This window comes from Gopherus flavomarginatus, chromosome 22 (genome assembly GCF_025201925.1).
Source record: "Gopherus flavomarginatus isolate rGopFla2 chromosome 22, rGopFla2.mat.asm, whole genome shotgun sequence".
Classification (NCBI taxonomy): Eukaryota; Metazoa; Chordata; order Testudines; family Testudinidae; genus Gopherus; species Gopherus flavomarginatus.
Genome location: NC_066638.1, coordinates 7,536,782 through 7,557,197, shown reverse-complemented (window position 1 = coordinate 7,557,197; position 20,416 = coordinate 7,536,782). Strand labels below are relative to the sequence as shown.

The 20,416-nt window shown below is 50.3% G+C and overlaps 1 protein-coding gene across 8 annotated transcripts in view; it reads right to left on the bottom strand.

Annotated features, from left to right (window-relative positions):
• Nucleotides 1-20,416, bottom strand: part of MACF1 (microtubule actin crosslinking factor 1) — a 249,021-nt gene that overhangs the window by 212,622 nt on the left and 15,983 nt on the right. The gene's annotated exons all lie outside the window — the stretch shown is intronic.

Below are 20,416 nucleotides of genomic sequence, written 5' to 3'. Positions count from 1 at the left end.
TCCAGCCATGCAAAGCAAGAGACATTTGAACAACTGTGTCAGAGAACAACGCACACACTCAGTGGCCAGCCCCAGGCTGCCGGCTGCCCCATCACTAGAGGGCAGGAGGAACCTGCAGAGTTCCCTCCTGCAGGGTGCAATACAAGACACCTGTGTGCAGAACAGGCAGTGATAGCGTTGCTCCTGAAGACAAACAAGTAAGAACTACTCAAAGCAGCAGAAAGAGCGGAACGGAAGAACACACATTCTTTTCCGCCTGAACCAATGTTATTCTTTAGCAACATACATGATGTGCGGGATACCACAAGAGATGGGCACATGAATAAATGCTGAAGATAGACAGATATTCAGAAGTCACAGAGGGCTCTCCTCAAAGTGACAGACTTCAGGAGCTCAATCTAAGCTCAACGAAGAGAAGGTTCAGGGGTGACTTGATCACAGTCTATAAGTACTTACAAGAGAAACAAATATTTAATAATGGGCTCTTCTACCTAGCAGAGGAAGGTCTAGCACAATCCAATGGCTGCAGGTTGAAACTAGACAAATTCAGACTGGAAATAAGGCATACATTTTTAACACAAAGAGTATGAACCACTGGAACAATTTACCAAGGGTCATGGTGGATTCTCCATCACTGACCATTTTTAAAGCAAGACTGGACGTTCTTCTAAAAGCTCTGCCCTAGAAATTATTTTGGGGGCGTTCTCTCTGGCTTGTGCTGTACAGGGGGTCAGACTAGATGATCCCAATGGTCCCTCCTGGCCTTAGAATTATGAAACTTCACACATTCCAGATCTGCACCCCCCACCCCCAGCAGACCCCACAAGCATGACTGCTCCATCCCAGTTTATAACAGAAGCCAAAAAGATTGCAAGGCTGACTTGGGTGAAAAGGGTCTGGCGAGTTGACATTCAGCCAGGGAAATACACACTGAAAGCATCAGCCCCAGTGACACTCAACCCCACTTGTCTCTTTGCAGCACAAATCAGTAGGCAGGTCAGCACAGCACACACCATAGCAGAGAAGGGGCTATTCATAGCAGACAGGACAGGGCATTGTGGGATCTAACCACACAGCAGGTCGGGATGCTTCCTCCCCTTTAAATGAACCTGTGTGGTATATTTCACTCTGAGCAGTGAGTTATTCAGTTTGGAGTTGGAGTAAAATCAGTTCCCTCTGGTACAAATTTTACCAACAAAGAAAAAGGCAGTGACAAAGCAACAACACAGTACAATAGAGGAATTCGCAGTGGAAATTAGTCCCTGTCCTTCTGGCAGCCACAGCTCCAACAGGGATAGGACCAACTTGCCTCCCTCCTCAATCCACAACCCAGCTGGGATCACCACAGGCTCCCAAGCAGCCTAGACAGAGACAGACATACGCACACCATATCAGTTACATTTGAAATGGAACAAATCCCAGAGGACAGTTGCCACTTTCGCCCCATAACAGCTGTTTGTCCAGGAACGGATGAGCCAAAATTGCTCCAGCGCCTCTAAAAACCACAGTGACAAAAGCAGGTGTTACGTTAACAGGCCATTTGTTCTACAGCAATGATCCCTCCCCCCAACCATTGTCTGGGGTGCAGGCAGGAATGTCATAGGGAGCAGATGGAGGGGTTGAATTACAGCTTGTCCCTCTGGTCTGCTGAAGGGGAAGCAAGTTTTCAGCATGGAGAGGGAAGCCCATCTCCCTCTGGGACTGGAAAGCAGAACAGACGGGAGGCAAAACCATAACATCTCCAGTCTTCACAGTTAGCTTAGGAAAGGACTTTACAGATTCTCTTACAACTGGTTCTTTGTGAGAGTTTCTGCAGCTCACACTGGCCTGGAGGGCAGAGGCCAGCCCTGAACCTCTGACCCCTGGAAACATGGCTCAGCCACCAGCCCCTGTACATGCTTCACATTGATTTGTTACCCATCCAAACCGCCCCTGTCTTAGCAGTCTCCCAGGCTTCAGAAGAGCACGTGCTTTCAGCTGGAGGCTGACCTGGCAGCCTAGCTTACTGTTTTCAACACTGCACTTGATAACTGCACAGGCTTGTGATGTTTTGGTTTGCATTAGATGGGTGACAGGTAAAGGAGCAGCCCTCTGACCTCAGAGCACAGATTATTACTTGCACGGCAGTAGAACCATAGGAGTGACGGACCCGGACCCCATTGCACTAGGCACTGTACGGACACAGAACAAAACAGGGTCCAGGCAGGGACGCACACAAGATACTGTCGCATTTGGACAACGATTCCCATCTGCAAATGCCAGAGAAATGCACAGGCCCCTGCTTGACTTGCATCTCCCACTCGAAAGCACAGCTGGAGTAGTCCATCCTCTCCTGGCACAAGGTACCAATACAGCGCTTGGCATCCCCTAATGTACAAGTTAATGCAAAGTTGTCCCTTGTGGGGTTTACACACCTTCCTCTAGCATCTGGTACTGGCTAGTGCTGGAGATGGGATTAGACAAGCCACTGCTGTGACCCTGTATCGCAATTCTGATGCTCCTGCACATGTAGGTCAGACAGCTAGTCTGCACCACTCTCTCTACGCCTCCTTTGCACTGGAAAGAAGCAAAGTGAACCCCACCCTCTTCCCCAAAAAATGTTACCTTGAGTCCAAAGACTGAGGGAGGCTCACAGAAACCACAGCCCAGTATCAGGGTGACACAGATTTTAAGATCTGCTGCACAGGAAGGGAAGCTGCCCTAACACAGGGATTGATTTATTGATCTGCAGCGGTAGGGGATGGAATTAATTCATGTTCATGAGCGAGAGCAGACCTGAGCACTCGCGAGTGGCCATGTGGAACAGGGAATAGAGAAACTGCTGCAGGCTCCACGCAGCCAGTGATACGTAATTTATCCCCCTTTCCACCAGGACATAGTGAATTTATACCTCAAAAGCGCTGGACAAAGCCAGCAGAGGTGCCTACGGCACACAATACTCAGACACAGTTATAACTACTGAAATACAGCAGCCTTGGCCCTGTCCCCCTAACCTTCAATGACACCTTCCCCTATTCTCCCTCCAAGAGGCCCTCAGCTCTCAGCAACATTCCTCCATCGCCTCTAGGCAGAGGAAGGAGGAAAAATAAGTTATTGCAAGAAGCCAAGTTACCACTAAAAATAGAACAATGGAATTTTCCTCTGCAAAGCTGCTTCTCGCTAGCAAAGTTGCTTCCATTACAATAAAGAAGGAAACTGAGAAGTGACAGCACAGATGGGTTGGAGAGCAGGGGAAAAAAGAGACAAGACGGGAGGACACAGCGCAAACTGGAGGAGGTTTCCTTCTCCATGTCTCCCAGGATTCCTCAGACCCTGCTCAGATACCCTCATTTCCATATGCAGCTAGGATCTAAACCTCAACACCCCACTGCAAGAAAAATATTGCTCCCCAAAGGTTTGGGAAGCCATCCAACCCATTATCCCCACACCATCAGCAGGCTACACGCAGAAGCTGCGACTTGAATCCAATAGGTGCCCAGAAAAGCTCTCCAGAACCAACGGGTGAATATCCCACTTGATTCATTTTCATTCTTGTCCCCGCCTCCTGACCAAGAGAGAGGTGTTTGCAAATGAGGGAAGCAGAGGGCTAGTTAACTACAACAACAATTATTGACCTAGAGGGAGAGAGAAACTTGGCTGAGTTCTTTGCTTTTATCGATGACCCGAACCAGGACTTGGCTACCACAGTTACTGGTGCCCTCAGCCCACTTTTCTCCTGGGCCCTGTTGAACATTTTAACGTTGTGCCCCGTGGAATGATAAAAAGTAACTACACGTTCCAGTGTGGCTTCACTTTCCCCTCCTTTCCCAGCTCACAAACACTCGATTGTAACAGGAAAATAGGTCAGTGATTTGCAGAACAACTGCTGAGATTTCTCCAGCAGAGCCCCCCTCCTCAGGCTCCCACAGGCCAGGGGAAAGGCAAAATATTGCCTAGGAGACCTAACGAAAGGAATGAGCCCAGTGCAAGCAGCACCCAGGCTTGCCCAGTTCCAAACAGGTGACGCCGAGAGGCCAGAGGGCAAGTTTCCATCCATCACTTGGGTTCAGGTCTCTCCCCTCTTTATCTCCTGAAGGGTCCTAAGCCCATTTTCACAAAGACCAGAAGGAATCCTGCTAGCTAAAACCCATAGATCCATGTCATTACCCCTCTTGTTCAGCATTTGCTCCCTCGCTCCAGATGGAGCAATGAAATGCACAAGTCTGCTTCTGTAGGAACGTGAGGCTCACATGAGAGCTAGATGGTTGTGACTTAGTCTGGACTGGACGGAGACCACATTCGAGGAGACAGAGTTGGCAGAACTCAAACCAGCGCCCAATTCAGGGAGTGCGACTGCCATTTATTTACAAGAGAGACAAGGTGGGGGAGGTAATATCCAGAGCCCTGCGTGGATACAACATGTGTATCCGCATCCAATCTGCAATCCGCAAAACACAGTCCGCGGATGTCAAGTAGATATCCACAGATCTGCAGGGCTCTCAAAGTATATGTTATTGGACCCACTTCTGTTGGTGAGAGAGACAAGCTTGGTCCAATAAAAGATATTACCTCACCCACCTTGTCCCTCTAACATCCCAGGACCGACACAGCTACGACAACTCTGCATATTTACCAGACACGCATGCAACTTAGGCTACCAATAAGCTTTGAGGTGGAACTCAAGATGGGTTAACACCAACACAAAGCCCCATACTGTTTGGGAGAGGTTTGTGTAGGAGATGCCCATCGTCCTACGCCATATGGCTGCAGCCAGCCAATACTCTCAAACTGGAGCTCCCATCTTATGAACAGGACGGAGCTGGGGTCTCCCTCAGCTCTCGATCTCACACCTTCTGCTGGTCTGACTGAGGAGGGTTAGTCAACATGACTGGGGGGATGGCCACGGCTGTTCCACAGCAGAGCTCCCACCACTGGGTCTGACCAACTGGTGGGAGACACACACCCCCTGTACCTCTCCCAGTTCTGCTCATGCACTGGGAGCCCATGCTCAGAGGGAGCAGCTGACCGACTTGAAGCCGGGCAGCGCTCCAGCAGGGTGAGTGAACGAGTCAGCACCGAGTGCCAGCTCAAAGTGCGCCACGACCGCGCTCGGGCATAACCAGGTTCAAAAACAGCTTGAAACAGAGCGACGAGCACTCGTAGGGACAGGATTTTCGTGGCCACAGGGAGACGTGGGGGGTGCTAGGAGACAGCTCAGCTGTGAGGCTACGTGAGCAGGGGGAAAGGGATGAGAACTGAACTCCTTCCCCCACTCAATCCCTTATGGGGGTGCAAGAGGAAACTGCTGGATTCTTCCCCACTCTTTACTCTGCCCTCACATTTCCCAGCCAAGCCAGGACACCCCAGTTCTCTGAGAGGGTTCAAACAACTCATCCGGGGCATTCAAGTCACTTTCTGTGAGCTGTGTTTGTGCCTTCCCATCCAAGTGAAAGGTGGTTTGCTCCCATCTGGTCCGGAAAGGGTTAACGGAGCACACCTGAAGCCTGCCAGATCCCATTCATAAGCACAGACTCCCTCTCCGAGCAAGGGAGCATCTGAAATTCCAGGGCTGGGAGAGATTGCTCCAGTTGCCTTTGGAAAGCTGCGGCCAATCTATGCAGAGGATATTATGGCCTGCTCAGAGTCTGAGAGGCTGGAAGGGGAGGGATGAGAAGAGATGGGAAAGGAGCCTGTAGGCTTCTGGAATAGCTACTGTACACCCAGCTGTCTGCTTGCCTGTGGAATCCGAAGATCTCCCAGCCTGACAACTGCCCTCCGCAGCAAGAATTAAAAGCATCTGAAACAGCCGGTGAAGATGAAATATCCCAATCCACTGACACTGGCTCCAATGGAGCCACTCGCAAAATCCCCTGAGTGATCACGACGATCTTGAATCCACTGACCTTGCTTGACAGGTGACACTTGGAAGCAGCCTGGGTGCTGTTTATCGCTAGAGCCCCAAAGTCACCTTCAAGGGTCGGGATACTGCAGCAAGGATGGATTTAACCCATTAGTCACTTCCCTGATTTAGCACCAATGACATTGTCACGCATGGTAAGTGACACAGCTCCTGGGGAAAGGCTCACAGTAAGCATGCTGCAGAGAGCTTCCTCTGAACCTAGGCGGAGATAAGCAAACCCCAGAGCAGCAAGGGAAGCCTGAGCCTTGTCTACGTGAGGAGGGTATAGTCATAGTGGTATAGTTCGAACACCGTTGTGCCAGTGTAAAAGGGTTTATACTGGCACTGCTTAGCAATTATGTTGGTTCCCCTAACTGGGGTGAGCACAGTTATAACGGTATAACAGTGTCTACACCAGGGTTTTTACCGACATAGCTGTGGCAGTAAAAGAAATCACACCCCTAACCAACATAGATCCAAGTGTGGACCAGGCCCTAGACCACACTAAAGAAGATTTGTTGGTATGGCTGCACCAGCATAGCTATATGGCCCCAGTGTCGCATCTGAGTCTGGAAGGGGAGGAGGGAGAGGAAAAGTTATACCAATATGGCTGTACTGACAAACCCTGCTAGTGCAGGTGCCACCTATGCTGGTAGGAGTGTGCTACTGCTGGTTTAGCATCTACCACATCCCTGCATGAAATAAGCTGCAGCAGCCAAAGCACTTTTATGCCAGTACAAATGTCTACATTAAGGCTTTTAATAGAAACGCTGTATTTAAAAAAAATCATTCCACTAACTGTAGTGGTACAAAATTCTGACACAGACCTGGCCTGAGGTCTTGCAGACGGAGGAGGAAGCAGCAGAACCAGCTTGAGAAGGAGGGTGGGGAAGTGAAAGAAAAGGAGACTCGCCTCTGGGGCGGAGGGGGAAGCATGATCCTGTGAATAGGGACCTGGACTGGGACTCAGGAAATCTGGTTTCTAGTCCCAGCTCTGTCGCGGACCCTGCGCAAGTCATTTCCCTGTCTGGGCTTCTGCATTTGCCCTCTATGAAATGGGGCAAGCGATACTGAGGTCACTTCCCTTCCTTCGTAAAAAATCCCTTTCAGGTCTGTGGCTGAAGGAATAACTCACTCTGCTCACTTGCATCTGGCTAAGACTCTAGGCAGTGGGGAAGGAAGGAGCGTACTGAGTTTGGGAGAGGCTGAGATGGGGAGGGGGCCGGGGTAGGGAAGGATAGGGCAAACCAAGCTCTGGGGAGGAGGGAAGAGACAGAGGGATGGAGAGAGAATTAGCTCAGAACAGAGAGGCTCTCTCAGGCTCTGCTCCTGGCCCCTGTGCAGTGACCATCAGTATAAAACCATCCTGCCCCACGGGCCTTGGCACTTTGCTGTGTGTGAAGAATTTGAGAAGGAGACCATCTTATCACAGCCATACTCAGGCCCTGCCAAGGCAGAGCGGATTGCGCAGCTAACAGACGCCCCATGGAACTTCAGTCTGCTAACACACCATACCACAGCCAAAGCTGGCCACAAATCATGAGCCCGCAGGAGATGGACCAGGGCCACGGCTAGTATTTCCTTATTCCACCTTCCTTGGTCTCACTCCTGTCACAGACACACAGGCAGCAAAGGAACAAGCCAGGAAGAGAACTTCTTAAATATTCATTACAGAGTCATTCAATATGCCACTAAACTTACCATCCAGCCCCTTAGGTTCGCTAACGAGAGAACTCCAGACAAAGAGGAGGAAAGCAGTAGAGACGCGAGATGAGAAGCAAAGGCAGTGAAAGGGGGCAATCAATGCAGGAAAGTTAGTTAGTGTAAACAGCCGTCCCTGCTCACCCAAGGGGCTCAGTGTGCTTTACCAACATAGCTGACACATGCAGCATAACCCTTGCCAGGTGGAAATTCGACTCATTTTGTAGATGGAGAAACTGAGGCAGAGATAGGTCCTGTGACTTGCTCAAGATCATACAGCCAGTCAGTGGCAGAGCTGGCACAACTCAGGGGTCCCCTGCTGTTCATTTTAAGTACCAACATCTCTCTCCATTGTGCAATGCAGCACTTTGATACATCCCAGTGACCCTGAACTCTTGCTTGCAGTATCAGAGGGGCAGGAAGTGCCAGTGGGGATAAAGCTCCACAAGGTATGTTTCACAGGTGCTAAGCTGCCCCAGAAAGTGGAGGAGCAGAGCGGAGTATAAGCAAGTCTCCCCGGGCATGGCCAGACCCTGAAGGTCTCTAGCAGGGCATTCTGAGTTCATTGAAGGGAAACAGAATCACCTAGGAAATGGAAAAACAGCTACATTTCATTCACAGAAAAAATTCATTATGCCTCCTAAGTGACACAGCCCAGCAACCCAGAATGAGTTGATCAGGCTCTCTGACAAGAAGAGGAAATTACAGGGCAGACATGAACTCACAAGACTATATAAAATTCATATAAAATCCTCACTTGCTAGGACACAGAAAAAACAGAAGCCAGCCTCACCCAAAACCCACATCAGACTCACTTGTGTCCTCACAGCTTGTGTCCAAAGATCCGAGCTCTCCATCCCCAACATCAGAGCCCACAACAGTTCTGTGTCCACTGCATCTCTGCACTAGTGTCCTCCCACCTGCACACTCTCCTGCTTCCTCAGTCTCCCCTTCTACCACTCTCGGCTTCACACCTTCTAGCCCTTATGCTTGGAACAGCCACTCACTTCTCATCTGCCAAACATTCCCCCTCTCGCCTTCAAATCCATCTTAAAACCCTTCTGCCCAGAAATCTTGCCCCCCTTGCTCCTCTCACCACACCCTTTCTACCTACAGTTAGCTAGTGGACCATCAAGCTTAGACTGAAACGTCTTTGGGACAGGGAACAGGCCTACCTTCACATTTTGCAGAATGCCTTGTAAGTCTGCACCTTCGCCAGGAATCCAAAGGCTGGAAGGAATTCACATACCAAAAAACAACAAACTTTTATTAAAGTGGAGTGGAAGTTCCCAGCTGATTAACACAAACGTTTGCCCTGCTCAGCAAGTGCTCAATGGGTGCCTGATGGAGAGAACAGTCTCCCGAGGACTCTCTCTTTAGGGGGTTTCTCTCTTTAGGGGTTCAGCCTTCAGAACATCACTGAGGGCTGGCAACAATCCCAGCCCACAAGCCAGCCCGCCAGACAAGCAAGGACAATTCTAGGAGTCAGAGCAGCAGTCTTCCAGCAATGCCCAGAGACAATCATCTGGAACCAAAGCGAGCTCAGGGTCAGCTCCTAAAGAACCCAGTGCACTCAGCAAGCCCAGCTCCTCAAGCTCAAAGGATAACGCTTTTGCAGATAGAATGATTCAAAAGGGGAGAGATGAAGGGAAACAAATCTGAGGACTAGCCCCAAGGTTGCTATGGATCCTCCCTATTCCAGGAGCCAAATTTGCACCCTGTGGGCTGGAGTTGACATGATCCCATCAGGACAGAGACACCAGTCAGCTCTGCCCAAACACCCACTGCAGTGTGCATTCTTTATAGGAGAGGTACAGCACTGAACAACAACTGCTCCCAAGGAGCTCCCCACAACCCACCTTCAGCAGGTGCACACCAGGAAGGATTCCCACAAGAGGTCTCATAACCCCTTTATTAGGGAAGCCAAACCTTCTAGCATCAGCAGCTCTAGTTCCAGAGACAATGGAGAACACGTGGACTGTGTGTTCCCCAGAATTATTCCCCCCACCCCAAAAGGAACAGCTCAGATGTCCCAGTAACCTGGCACTTGTGCTATTAAGGCAGTATTACTCTAACACTTCTCAATCCAAACAGCTTCCTTACTCTGAGAGGTAGCTAAGTTTTAGGCCCATTTTACAGATGGGAAAACCGAGGCATAGAGGTTAAATAACTCTCAAAGCCATACCGTGACAGAACTCCAATTAGATCCCAGGAGTTTACAAAAGAAAAATCTCCTGCTCCCTGAACTGCTGGCAATGACCCCCTTCTTGCTGAATGGGACGTGACAGAGTGGGGTTTGGGACAGCTCCACTGAGGCCTTTAGGCTGGAGTATGTTATGGAGTGAAAATGCTGCTGACGCACAGGCCCACGGGCTCTGCAATGGTAGGAGCGGGTGGCAATCACTGAGGAAGCTGATATTCCCGCTGCATGCAGGGAAGAGTCTGCTCTGCATCTCACCATGCCCTCCAGATCCCACTGACAGCCCAGGAACCTGGCAGCTGACGATGATCACCCCCCCCCCCCCCCGCTGAATAATCACACTGGACAAAAGCAGCTGTGGCTGGTGCAATTTTGCTGCAGGTGGGAAAGGCACTAACAACCAGTTGCTGGTAGGAAAGAAGCTGGTTTTGTCTGGCCAGCCTGCGCGTCTCACAATGCCTCCCGGTTAGGTCACTGCACAGTATATAAGGCTCTCAGCCCAAGACACCTTCAAGAGGACTCTTCACAAGGGCCCAACTCAGCAGAATAGGCTGTAACTAGCTGTAATTACAGCTCCCACTGCCACCCCTGCCCTGTTCCACTCCCAGCGAGTCTCCTTCCCCCACCCCAAGGTGTGCACCGTACGCTATCATTACACCAACCGCTGCTCCTCTTTACCGCACACCCCGCCCTGACCAGCAGCCAGCGATTGCCTCAGCCGCCTTGGAAAGCTCAGCTGGCATAGGACAGGATCCGCTCCTCGCTGCAGAACTTCACGAGGCAGCAGCGTGCCAAATGAGGCAAACCAAGTGCGCTGCAGAGAGGAACCTGAGACATGTTTAGAGGCAGAGCAGACAGAGACAGGGAAGAGCAGAGGGGCTGGGCTGACATTAAATTAAAGGAGACAGGCCCCACCAAGCATGTCCAGGAAAAGCACAAAACGTGTGCTCCACAGTGCACTGGGGCAGCCAAGAAACAGTGCCCAGGTGCTGCCCACACACCCCTCGCCCCGATGCACCATTTACAAGAAATCCTGAGAGGAGCACCGGCTGCAGAGAAGGCTTTGTTAATCCTACCCCTACAATGAAGCGTGCCTTAGGTACTGCTTTCATGTGTGTTTCCTGGGGAATATTAGCCAGAGTGCTAGAAAGACAGACAGATCAAGAAAGAACGTCTAAGCTTTATTCCAGGAAAACACTGGACTCAGTACTGGACCATCTGCAACCGACAGGACATGAGCAATTCCCTGTAATCATCCTCAGTCAAAGACATTTGACTGATGGAAAACAAAGCCAGACCAGTCACTAATCTTCCCCCACAGAGCTGGGCACCATCGCCCTGTGCACCTCCCCCACCCCACCCCAAGCCTGGCATTCACAGAATATATCTACATGGGGATTAATCTTCCTCCTGGAACAGAGGCCTGGATTATCCAGCCACCTCGATTCTCCGCATGACAACATCCCCATCAATCCTTGCACCAGCACCTGCTTTGCTAACAGGGCCCTAAACGCTGTAAGGGGAATTGCCCGGTTCAGGTCCAATCGGCACCACATTGTATCACAAGGTAATTTATACCAGCGCTAGGTTCAATGGTTTAACCTCCGGCAGGACCCAGCACCTCTGAGGCTCCTCTCAGGTGAAAGCTCCGAAGAACCTAGCCGCCTGGAGAAAGGCAGTAAAGCCAGTACAATCCATGTGTTATTCTCTTTCCACATTCTTTACCTACTGCTTTGTCTCTTTAACCCACTCTCCTGCCACCTTCCTTTGAAGGGCTTCCCTTCCTCTTGCTCTCAGGCAGGTGGGACTTGAAAACTGAAGGCCCTGGCACGTATAACAGACACAGAACAGCTCAATAACATTTCAGGCTCGCTAGTCTATAGCTGGGCTGAATTGTACGGCTTTAACTCTACTCAGAAAGGTGAGCAGAGAAAGGAGAGCATCCCTAAAAGCTGCAGATGTACAGCTGTGTGCGGTGAATGACGCAATCCCAACAGACACGCTGCTTTTTGAGGAAGTTACTCGATTCTTCTTAAGTGACCCGAGTTGCTCAAATCAGCGTTGGTACAGTGATTTGCCAGCCACGCTGATTGCTGCTTTCAGGGACTTACGCTGCTCCCTTGTTCCCTTTGCCACAATGCGCTGCCTAGAGTGAAACCTTCCCTCACTTCCAATAACCAACCCACTTGCCATATCCCCCAGGATTTCCAATCCCACTTTGTCCAGTCTTTACTGAAGACCCACTCCACCCTTCCTCCTCCCACCCAGTTCTCATGGGTAGCTGCTTACCACGGACTTTGCTGTGACCCGTCAAAGCCAACAGGAAAGACCATGTTCGATGACCTCATTGCAGTCAGACACACCTACTCCAGTTATAAATCTTTCGGCACTCAAAGCCTGGGAATGCCAGTGGTGGCTCAGGTGCTCTCGTATGCAGCTCTGGCTGTGCTCAGAGGTGGGGTGTGTGAATCCCAACCCTATTGCCTCACAACGCATTCAGAGGCACTAATCAGCTGGAGCAGAATAGAGACGCGCATCAGAGTTTGAAAAGGGGGCTGCACCTAAGGGATGGAGCACATCATCTTTCTGCACATGCCAAAGGAAAAATGAGGGACAAGCTTCAGAGGACCAGTCGTGCATGGATAGAGGGGATTTTACTGGGGCTGCCAAGGAGCATTATATTAACCACAGCAACCAGAAAGTTGCTTACTGCATCGAGCATTCTTCTTTTGGCTGCAACTTCCTCCCCTAATCCTGCACTTCTGTCCCTGGCCCATGCTTGCCTGCACTCTATGACACGGCAGCTTGCGCTCGTGTTGGCAGGGGAACACTGCCCCGTACAGGAACCCAGCTTGGCAGCAGTAGAGGCCCACTCAGGCACATGCCACCACTCACCAGGGTAATCAGATCCCCTCCTGACCCTGGCGAGGGGATCCAAAAGCCTCCTCAGCAACAGGGGGGACCTCCAAAGCTTTCACAACACTGGGGGTGCAACCAGGCTAATGCCTCTTTCCAAAGAGCCTTGTTCATGAAACCTGCTGGGATTCCTCCGAACAAAAATTATGCCAGTCACAGTAAGTGGAATGGTTTAACAGGGTCCTTTCCGTCTTCCCTTTAACACCATTGTTCTCACAAAGACCTCTGTGAAGGCCAGCAGTGGTGCCTGCTCAGATTTTGCAGTGTGCCAATGTTTACAGCAAAACTGGGGCGAGCCTCCTTAAATTGCATCTCACACAGAGAAGAGAGGTCTCAGAGTTCTCCTCCATGCGCTCCTGAGACAGCTGCGGCTGGAAACTGAAATCTCCTGCTGCAGCCACAAGCTGGCGTTATCCATTTTAGATATTTATGCAGCACCTATCACCGTGGTATCAAAACAGCTTGCAGGAGTCAGCGAAGAGATTCCTTTCATGCTCACCTCTTAAGAGAGGCTGAAGTGATTCCTTCATCATGTTGGCTTCTGTCCTGGTATCTCCAGGGCAACCTAAACAGAGCTGACCCAACGGTGACTAGCTAGTGAGGAGAATGGTCAGAAACTAGCAGATTAGGGGCATCAAAGATCTCCACATTACCCTGATGTGTGGGATGAGGGAGAAAGGCCCAGATGAGAAGTCACACACACATACAATGCTACACCACCTAAAAAGGAGTGACGAAACTCAACAGGACAAGCCATTTCTAAACACTTTGGTTGCCAGCAATCTATTAAATCAGTCACTAAAGAGAGATCAAAGATTTTCAGAATCTGCTACTGGCAACGCACCTTCCACTCCCAGCATGAGTCATGCCAAGTCTACCTGCCTCAGAATCTAAACCTGCTGTCTGAGCAGAGGGAGGCAAATAGGTTCACCGTGACCATCGTGAAGGCACCTGATACGCAGACCGAACACACAGACATGACGTGAGTTAGTGAGCCTCAGTCCAGTTTCTAGAGGACACAGAAACCACCTCACCTGGCAGCAATCGGACTGAACCGGTCCTAGAGAGTGGGCACTGCTTTGGCCCCCCTCAAAGTGATCCCTGCAGATCAGGGTTGAGACACTGGGTGAAGCAATGTGAAAGTAACCAACTCCCACTATTGCCACCGGAATTGTACCAGTTCCATGGCTAAAGACAGACCTGCAGGCTTTAGGGCTGACAATCTGGCACTTTTCATCAGGATTAAATATATTCTCTCTCTCTCACACATTCATACATACACACAAAGAGCAACAGGAGAAACTGTGTCTAGAGACATCAGAACTCAGGGACGTGATTCCCCCCCAAACAGGTGCTGACTATACTGGGAAGGCAGCAGGAACCTGGGGAGGCAAGGCAGGGTGGATCCCCATCACGAAAACAAACCACAACAGTTACCGCCTAGGCCAAAAACAAACAAGAGTAAAGCAGCGTCTTCCACAGACGCTTCAATTTCCATCCTGAGTAAAAATAAAAGCCACACATATGCTCACACCACAACACAAAGCCACACATTGCTGACACTCCTGATTCAGCAAACGGCCCGGGCCGCACAGCCATACCAGAGTCACACAGAATCCCAAAGACGCTGTGTCCACCCTGAAGTCCCTCGGTCCGCTGTCCTTCCACACTGGAGCACTGTCACCCACGTAATTCTGGGCTGCAGCCGTTACCAAGTCCAACACAAGGGCTGGATTTAAAGGAAGGGGCTAGACAATTGTGTGGCCACGTACAGCATTGCACAACTGTCCGCCCTACCTAAGGAGCTAGGCCTTTCTTTGAAGCATCAGGCAGGGCCTGCCACTGGGGGACAGGGTACTGAACTCGAGAAGGCAATGGTCTGACCTGTTATAGCAAATCTCCTACCACGGCTACTGGTGGGAAAGCATGGCTCTCCCTACTGGGATAGGAACATGCAATACAGCTGCCACAATTATTCCTGCAGGAGGAGAGACGTGTTCAACACAGGGTCTCAACTCCCCTACTAAGGCGGGGGAAAGAGATTTCAGCTCAGTCTTCAATGCTCAGCCACCTCTACCTGTGTGGTAGAGACGGGAAAACCACCACTCCGCATCCAGGAGAGGGGAGCATTGCCACATGGCCGGCTCACTCTTGCAGGCTCCAGAGAATACCCACAACCAAGACGGTCCTCTCACCATCACAAAGGGACTGTGTTTATCTTTGCAGGACAAAATAATCATGACTATAGCTATTTCAGAGTCAGGAGCCGAATGCAAGTAGCTAGGCCACCCGCCCCCTAGTCCAGAATGGAGGAGCCGAGTGACCCATCCGCCTCTGCAGAGAGGCCTCAAAATCCAAATGCCCTGATCCTGCAGTGTCAAGGCGAGACCCCAGCACAGAGTTCTCTCTCTCACAGCTGATTTATGGGTGTCACGAGGAAGAGAGGGCCATATACAGGGCACGGCAGCAGCCCATTGGAAAGAATGTGTGAGCACCAGGAGGGGGCCGGGTGAGGCTAAGGACTTAGGCATTCCTCAGCATATCTGAAACCCATGTATGTCTCCTCCAATATCAGCCCGTGCAATCCTTTCCCCAGGCACTGCAGCCCCTAACAATGAAGGGTCCTTATTGGATCCATCTGCCTTCCCTTGAAAGGATCCCCACGTCACAGGGAGACTGCCACAGCCTGACAAAGCAGCCAGGGAGGAGGAGTTAGGCAACTGAGGCGACCATGTCATCACCTCTCCTACTAGTCCAAACAGCTGTAATTAAAGCATCAACACCCTGCAGGCAAAGATCCGCCTCACTGACCTTCCTAGGGACCTGCCCGGGGTAACTGGGAGCAATGCAAGTGAAAAAACCAATGTATGGCTGCCACAGAACAGAGGCAATGACTGCAAGAAACACAGCATCGAATAAAGCATGGAAAGAAATGGCTTCACTATGAACAGAGGGCTAGGAACCCCCAAATCCTAATCCTGACTCCAACACAGATTTATTCTGTGGCCTTGGGCAAGTCACTTGCCCCTATCTGCCTCAGTTTCCCCATCTGCAAAATTTGGCTAATGATAGTTACCTCCAGTGTACGATCTAGGAGATTAATTAGCTAATATTTAAAATGCTTGGAACAGGAAAAGCACTGTATACATGCTAATGACGTTTAATGCTGAGCAGTACTAGGTGTGCAATAACATGAATCATGACTCTCTGGGCCAACCTGGGACCGTAACTAGCGTTTTTGCATTTGCACCACTTTTCTTCACACTGCAACACTTCACTTCATTTCTTCAAACTTCTAACTGAGAGTTAATCGCTGGAACAGGTGACCTAGGCAGGTTGTGGAATCCCTGTCCCTGAAGGTTTTTAAGCTTGGGTTTACTCCTACAGGCATTCTGTGTCAAAATATTAAAAATTCTGTGCCAAAATATTGTAAAATTCTGCAAGTTTTATTTGTCAAGAAATAAATGCAGAGGCTCCAGCATGGTGGGAGATCACCCTGCAGCCTCCCCATCCTGGGGACACAGACTCAGTGGTGAGGTTGCACCCAACCCTGACACAGCATAAGGCCTGGGCCTGCCCCAGAAACACCCTGGGGCCCTGCTCCTCTGCGCCAGGTGCACCAGGTGTGGGACAGGCAGGCAGGCTCAACCAGGCAAGGTCCAAGTGTGGAGGCGATCAGTGTGGGGTGATCCAGGTGTGGGGTGAGAGGATTCTGTGTGAGACAACCTGGTTGCAGGCAGTTCAGTGGTGGGTCTAGGTGTGGGGGGAATCTGGATGGCCACAGGCTCGTTGTGGGGTTTCCAGGTGCAGGGGCAATGGGACTCCAAGTGAAAGTGGTTGGGGTCAGCGGAGGGGTCTGGGCAAGAGAGTCTCAGCAGGGGGATTTGGGTGCTGGGCAAGTGTGGCTTGGTGGGGTGGGGGTCTAGGTGCAGCTAACTGGGGTCAGTGGCATGGGAGTCTGGAAGTGGGGGCTCAGGATGGTGCAGGGGTGTGGGGCTCATCAGAGTGGGGGTTTGAGTGCAGGAAGCTCAGTGAGGGGTGGTCTGGGTGCAAGGGTGGGGGTCTGGAGGCAGGGAATCTGGGCACAGGGGACTCCAGATGCAGGGGTTGAGGTTCAGTGGGGTGGAGTTTGGGTTTGGAGGCGATAGGGATGTTGTGTGTGTATGGGGTGATGTCTGGGTAGGGCAGATCTGGATGCATGGGGGTTGGGCGGATGGGGGCACAGCTGAGAAGCAATGAGGGCAGGAAGCAGGGGACGATGCTGAGCTTTGTGCAGCTGGGGGAGGTTTCTAGGGGTGGGTCTGACCCAGCCACTCCTTCTGAGGGAAGAGGAAGTCCCATCCTCTCCTGCTTCCAGCCTAGCTGGGATTAGCAGCTGATCCTGGCTCAGGGTAGGAGCCACTGTCTGGGATGTCCCCAGCCCTGCAGTGATTTACCTCTCCGCTGGCTGCCTGAAATGATGTACCTGCGCAGCTAGGGAGTGGTGTGTGACTGCTCTTGGAGCTTCCCTGTCAGAAAGTCATTTTTCTGCGGGGAAGGAAAGAAATCTTCGGGGGGGCATGAATTCTGCGCACATGCTAGAGGTGGTCTAGGTATACTTAATCTTGTCTCAGTGTGAGGATAATGGACTATATGACTTCTTGAGGTCCTTTCCAACCCTATATTTCTAGGATTCAAGGATAACATTTTGGTATTAAAGTCCCATCTCCTCCTTCCAACATGACTCTGATTTTGAATCAGAACACAGAACCCACTCTGCTCTGCAACTGTACATTTGTGTTGCATTACCTCAAATAGTTCATTGCTGGCTGGTTAGACTGCTGCAGCAGGTCTCCACAGACACTGCCTAGCATGCATGCATAATATTTATTATGTTGGCCAAAACTTCCCTTTTCTCTGAAAACTACCTCTCTGGTTTTCTATGCCACTTCAGATTCATGGCATCAGCATCTAAAGGGAGTAACTCATGGACAAAGAGCTACCTAGCTATTACATCTCTCAATGCCTTGGCTCAGGGGTGTGACACATGGTGCTCCGTAAAGGAGCCCAGAACTGCTTTCATCATTATCATGGATACATGGCCTGCAGAAGCTACCTGGCTCAGCATGTGGTGCTCCATCTTAGTCTGGGTAGCCAAGCAATGAAACACAGGTGGCTGAAATCTGCCCCTCTCTGTGCATATTAGGTGTGGTCCTGGGGCTCCTGAGAAATAGCCCACGCAGCTCTCAGTTGGGCAATGTATTGGCACCTCTGGGTTAGGCAAGTCCCTCACCTCTCAGTATCATGCAGACTTTTAACTGGTCTGAATCTAGGGGCTTTTGTTCTCCATTATGGCCAAGCTGAGGGATTCCTCACATGGCCAAGACCTTTGGGACCATTTTAGTAGAGGGTGACTCTCTTCAAAGGTGCAGCTCTGAATTCAGAGCCCTGAGATGCAAGGACACAAGAGGACGAAGGCAATGGGAACTAACATACACAACACAGCAGGGTGGAACTTGGGCCTTGTCATCCTCTGCCAGTCATTTCCCCTCCTTGACACTCCCATCTGTCATGCTGCAGGCTAACCACCCTTGCCAGTTAGTCATCATAATGCCTTCAGTTCACACCTCCACTCAGTCAAACTTTTCTCCCACTACTGTATGGATACCACCATCCACAGCAGACCAGGAATCAAACAGAAGCAGGTTAAAGCAGTACAGGCCACTGACCCAACATGGCTTTAACTCAACTAACTCAACATGCAGCGCAAATCACGTCACCTTCCATCAGCCGTGCTCACAGACTAACGCCTTGTTGCGTAAACTAGATTTTTAGCCACTGGTGCAAACCCCTAGTGAAAAAGTGTTGGATGCAGGAGCAGCATAGTTACTAGGGAAGCAAAAACACGGTGCCAACAAGCCCTAGATCTGTCCATCTGAGCTCTTTTCATCAGTCTACAATGAAAGGCTTGTAAAGTAATAGATCACAGAAACTGCAACCTGATGGACCCAAGCTACCCAGATAAAGGCAAGGTTTGTAAATGGGATGAAAGCACCCGAAACGTCCATCCCAGGAAGGGTACACACACATACGGACCCTTTGTACTCCAGATCTCACTGCACCCAGACTTGCCCAGTCTTGCTCCTTGAATGGAAGGTGCTGTGGTTGAGCTTAATTTTAATAGCAGTTTTTAAAGTACCACTGTTATTATGAAAGATTTCTCCGAGTAATTCAACCCAGCATTTACACTGTCAGTTTGAACAATGTCAGGTGTACTTCCTCCCTGCCGTCCAAGGAGAAGAATCACTGCCACTGAACTGTGGGGTCAGTTGCTCCCAGACAAGATGACAGCCCGTGGGGGTCAGAGCCTGTTCATTGACTCTGTGGAATTATAATCTCATCAGTTGCTCCACCCTGCAGGCCAGATGACACAGAATAACCTCAAATATGCTCTAGAATCATCCACTCTCAAACATTCACGTTCTCAATTCACATTTCATCAAGAATTCCCCACTGGAGGAAAGGGCTACTGGAAAACTTGTTCTGGACAGGAGAAGTTGAATTGTTTATCGCAAAGTTGGGGGGTGGGTGGGAATGAATGGAAAGAAATGAGAGAACAGGCCTTACAACTCTCCAGTGTGAATGTAACAGCCTCAACTTCATTCTTGCGCCCAGCCCCCACAGGCAAGCACTGAACGCCATGCTGAAAAAAGGCCATGTTACAGTTTAAACATTAATTTCCCTTCATTGAGCAGGCATCGTAAACAGGATTATTCCCACATGGATTCGGTCACTTTTCAGCACTGACAATTCCTGCCGAGGTAGCTATTGGCTTTCATTAGCCAGCAAGCCAACCACACTAGCCTAAGCGGGGCTTTAATCTTTGCCAGGAAAGTCTCAGATGTCCACTAAATGGAGCAATTTACAGTTTGAGCATGAGAGCTAACTAATGGGGTGGGGTGAGCAGTTGCCTCTACCTGGATTATCAACCTTCATTAGCAGGTCTGAGTCAGACCAGAGCAGGCACAGGTAGCCTTGTGATTTTATTTTCCCTTTGCAACATAATAGTCTGTATAAAGTGTTAGAGATTATTCATATTAAAGTCAAGACTCCATGGTTCTGGTCCCAGATCTGCCACTGGCTCTCTCCAACACCAAACAAGTTCTCTGGGCCTCAGTTTCCCTACCTAACAAACAGTTCACTGCATTTACTCCACTGCGGCTGCAGGGCTTTATTAATGAATATGTGTAAGCACTAAGATCCTCAAATTCCATTATTAAACCCCTTTCTGGGAGGATACTCCCAGATGCTACACAAGGTTTTTATTCCCGGAGCCCTGTGAAGCACAGACACTGGAGCTGTGTTTTCCTCACCTTTGGAATTTTTGAATGGCACCCCTTGAACTGGAGGACTGGAGAATCAATTATATCCCAGTCTCAGCATGCAAGGAGGAAACGGAAGCATATGCTGTCAGTGCCTGGCTCCTCTGGACGGGACAGTCACCATTTCAAGAGACTTGGCCGCAAAACTTACAAAACAAAAACACTGTGATAGGAGCCCTGTGGGGCAGAAATCTGGGCTCACAGACAAGTCTATCTCTGCGGGAAAAAATAAAAACCAGCACAACGAGGAGGCCAACGATCTACATCAAAACTGCACACTCACTGCCTGTGCCATACACCCCCGGCAGCTGCCGAAAAGATACAGGCACCAGCTTCAGAGATCCACGGCCCTCAGGGGGT